This window comes from Pteropus medius, unplaced genomic scaffold (assembly GCF_902729225.1).
Source record: "Pteropus medius unplaced genomic scaffold, Ma_sr-lr_union100, whole genome shotgun sequence".
NCBI lineage: Eukaryota > Metazoa > Chordata > Mammalia > Chiroptera > Pteropodidae > Pteropus > Pteropus medius.
Genome location: NW_024346692.1, coordinates 2,465,867 through 2,470,712, shown reverse-complemented (window position 1 = coordinate 2,470,712; position 4,846 = coordinate 2,465,867). Strand labels below are relative to the sequence as shown.

General features: G+C 29.4%; 1 pseudogene; it reads right to left on the bottom strand.

The window, feature by feature from the left end:
• Positions 1 to 1,722: 1,722 nt before the first annotated feature.
• On the bottom strand, positions 1,723 to 1,841 carry LOC120613771 (uncharacterized; annotated as a pseudogene).
• Between the last annotated feature and the right edge of the window lie 3,005 nt (positions 1,842 to 4,846).

The following is a 4,846-nucleotide window of genomic DNA, read 5'->3' as shown; positions in this document are numbered from 1 at the left end:
TATAAAAGAGAGCACTAGGTGTAGAAAGTATCTGTGAGATGAGTGGTTATATTATTACAGTTGAATGCATCTTTGTAAGCCTCTGCCATTATTATTATTGTTGTTGTTGTTGTTATTTTAATAAGGTTGGGTAAAACTAATAGATAGTAAAAGAAAGTTACTAATTAATCTTCTGTTATACTCACCCCTACTCATCAGTGACGAGTAGGCCTCTAATATCTGTTCAATCCTTTTTATATATTCTGAGTAGCCTAAATTTTGAAACCACACTATGGCAGACCTATGAAATAGGAGAAAGTGTTGAGGCCATTCTTCTAGGCTTGGTTGAGTTGTGGGGCTTTTCAGAAACTAGAGAATTGAGCAGTGCAGATTGATAAACGTTATTTATGCTACTACTTCAATCTTTCCTTTGAGAAGAGTAAAAACACACAAACAAAACTCTTTGGTTCTGGAATCTGAAGAAGGAAGTGTAGTCTGTATGCCCTAGCACAGACTGAGCCTGACTAACTCCTGAGGAGGCTCTATTGTCTTGAGATGCAGAAGCATCTACTATATTTTTGCTACTGTAACATTTGAGTGACTAACTGAGCCATCGCACATTCTGGGTTCCTTGAAATCCATGTCAGGTACATCTTTTATTGAAAGTAGCTAACACATAGCACAGTGTGTAGCACACAGTTAATATGCAAAAAAATATTGTTGAATAAATGCATCAATAAATGATCAGAGAAAAATTTATCCAGCAGCACAGAGAGATTGCAAGAAAGCTTATTGGTACCTGAGTATAAAAATAGTCTCCCATGAGAAATCAAAATGTTAGGCCTATCTGCAGATGGTTTTGGAATCTAAATATATACCACCTTTGTGTCTGAGAACTCTGAAGTTGATAAATCAGCACAAAATTCTGCCCTTTTGGGCATTTGCATGAAAGGTAGAACAATTCTAGAAGGATAATCCAATGACTTGGTTGCTTAGGATTCCCACAAAAAACAGCCCAAATAAGATAAACTCATTATATAAAATTAAAAAATATATGAGGGAACTCATCAAGAATATGAATCAAGAGACATAAAAATCAAGAACAAAAAATTAATGGATAGGAGGAAAGATGACAGCAAACCACTGAAAATTCAGTGAAGAGATAAATGGACTATATGAAAGAGACATTAAGACACACAAAAGATAAAATAAGAAGGTCCAACACAAACTTGTAAAAGTTTGAGAAGAAGGCATTAAAGTGGAGCAGAGTTGATGCTTAAAGACATAATGTCTTAGAAAATGCTTGAATTGAAGAAAGACATGAATTCATCAGATTAGAGAGGTAAAGTCCTGAACCATGTAAATAGGAACATAGTTACACCTACCCACATCATAGAAACACAGAACTCCCAAGAATTAGAGAAAAAAATCTTAATATCACTGATGAGGAAAGACAGCCATCAGACTGATCTCAGGTTTTGCAACAGCATCAGAAGAAGCCAGGAGATGATGAAAAATCATCTCAAAAATATGATAGAAAGCAACTTTAAACTAAAAACCTTATTCCTAAGTAAACTATCATTTCAGAGGAAGTACGAAATAATATATTTTTGGACAAATACTGTAATTGTTCACCGTTCACAAATTCTTTTCTTTTTTTTTTTTTAGGCAAGTCAACCCTTGGTTGACCTCACAGATTGCAAGGACCTTGTCAGTTTACAATTCCTTACTTTTTATTTTTTATGCCTACAGCACCTGGTCTTCCTAGGTGGTCTCCTATCCAAGTACTAACCAGGCCCAGCCCTGCTTAGCTTCTGAGATCAGACAGGATCGGGCTTGTCGAGGGTGGCATGGCCGTAGACCACCATTCACAAATTCTTTTTGGTAAAGGATTTACTTTGGAAATTCTGAAAAAGAAAGAAATTAAATACAAAGAGATTAGTAAACATATATGTAAATTGAAACAAACAACAACTGTATAAAACATTATTGGTAACAGTGACTATGGAAATAATTTAATTGGCATCAAAACCTTTCACTGTCTTTGTATTGTTCATGAGATATGTAGAGGTATTGATTAATTTTGGATTTTGTTAAGTTAAATATAAATGTTAAAAATTTATTAAAAGTTATCTTAAAGATTAAATGTAATGTGTAAAATTTACAATTTAATACAGAAATAAAAATGGAATAAAAAAATCTTAAATGTGCCACTGGGAAAAAAATTTTTAAACTATAAACATGAAAAGCATAGCAAATAAAAGCACAAAATAATATCTTAGAAATAGAACTAAATATATCAATAATGAGAATAAATATAAATTAGATTTTTAAATTCTATCTATATGCATTACAAGAGAGCTACATAAAATATAAGGATTTATAAAAGTACAAAGAAAAGAAATTGAAAAAATAAAACCAACCAAATGCTTAGCTAAACAAAGCTGTCATAGCTAAATTAACTTGACCTAAGCGAATTTAAAGTTTAAGAGGAAACACATTATTATAGACAAAGAGAAACACTGAATAACAATTGAAGGAAAAATTCACTGGGAAGCTACGAAAGTTCTCAACTTTATATACACTTAACAACATGTCTTTAAAATATATAAAGCAAATTTGTGAAAACTGCAAAATTTAAGAAATCTGCAAAAAAAGTGAAGTTTTAATCATTAATGGATTAATCAAGCAGACAAAAATAATTTCATAAAGCCGAGGAAGTTCTGAATAACACAATTAATAAGCTTAATAAAATAAGCAGATATACTGCTCTGAACCCAATAATTAAAGAATATTGTTTATGTAAATATGGAACATTTGTAAAAATTAACCATTAGTCTGAAACAGTCTTTAAAAATACCAAAAAATAAATTCTGTTGACCAACATACAATAAAACTAGAAATCAATAACAAAAGATTTTAAAACCAAAGTATTTAGCAAAATTTAAACTACTGAATAATTCATAAGTCAAAAAAGAAACAATGTCTGAAATACTTGAAACATTTAAAAATTTACATCTTATATAAACTATATCAGAGGATAGAAAAAGAGGAAAATCTCTACAACTCATATTATAAGGCTAGTATGACTTTTCTATCAAAACAGGACAAGAATAGTATAAGGAAAATTTATACGCCTACCTCACTCATAAACTCAAATATAAAAATCCAAAATAAAATTTTAACAAAACTGTTAGCATTTCTTGCAAAAATATTAGAAAAAAAAGGATACATACAACCAAGTAAGAAAGATAGTCTACTTGTGCATGGATAAATTAACATTAGAAAATCTATTACTGTAACACCACATTTAGAGATCAATAGGGAGAAAATATATGACATATCAATAGATGAAGAAAAAACATCAGCTGTAATTTACCATCCTTTAGTTTTAAAAATAATAACTCTTAGCAATTTAGATTAGAATAAATCATTCTTCTTCTAAATGATATTCATCATATACCCTACAAATAGACCACATTATATTGAAGGGAGCACAAAAAGCATTGCCTTTCAAGTTAGGAACAAAGTAAGGATACCTGCTAACTACCATATTCCTACCAAAACGATAAAATGAGGAAATAAATCTAAAATATGTGATTTTGAAAGGAATATACAGAATAGTATATGTATAGGTTATATAATTGCCTCATAGAAAATCCAAGGAATCTACAGGTAAATGTTTAGAATTAATATGAGAGCTCAAAAAGGTTACTATATTATAAATATAGTATTTTTCAAAAATCTGTAGTGTTCCTAAATACGCCAGTAGAAATTATATTTAAATGTAACTTTTTATAAGAACATTAAACATAATAGATGAAATAAAAGATTGTAAAATCTTTTTGAGAAAATAATTGTGAAACTTTTATAAAAAATATAAGGTAACTAAAAAAAAAATGTTAAAATATATCATGGCTATGGATGGAGAGATTCAATATTCTAAAGATATCATTGCTCCCTAAATTTATCAATAAACCTAAATAAATAACAAGAAAAATCCCAAAAAGATTTTAAATGAAATTTGACAAGTTAATCAAAAAATTATATGAAAAGTCAAAAAGTCAAGAATAGCCCATATAATCTTAATAAAAGGGGGAACCTTGCTCTTCTTGATAGCAAAATTACTAGATGTTTTAGGAAATTAGAAGATATGTTATTGGCACAGGGACAATATCAGTATTACAGGATACAGAAACTAGAAACATTCTCTTTTATGGGAGTCTGAGGACCTGGCACATCAATGAGGAAAGAATGGACTATTACATACAAGGTACTGGAACAATTAGCCTCCCATATAGAAAAAGACAAAATTACTCATGAAATCACCACATGAAAATATTTCCAGATGAATTAAAGATCCAATTGTGAAAAAACAATAAGTAAAACTTTTAAGAGGTTATCTTCATGATATCTCAAAATTTACAACTGAAATGTTTATTGGGATTGCATTGAGTTTATACATTAAGTACAAGAAAATTGATATCTTTAAAATATAAAACCATCTTATCCATGGGCATGGACATTTCCATCCATTCAGATTATGTTCCATCACTATTATGGAAATCTTAGAGTTTTCTTCATTTTATGTACTTATAGTTAAATTAATTCAAAGATATTTTATAGTTTTTATTGATATCACGAAATATATTTTATTTTCATTAAATTTTCCAGTTCTTGACAACGTAGAAAAATGGTATTGTTTTGTCAATTGATCTTGTAAAGGCAAATTTGCTAATCTCTAACTAATTCTAATTATTCGTCGTTTGAATGATTTTTTAAAATTTATTTAGATAATATCATCTCAAAAAAAAAGGTTTATCTTTCTCTTCTCTGCCACTCTGTTCAGGTTTTATTTCTTTTCTCT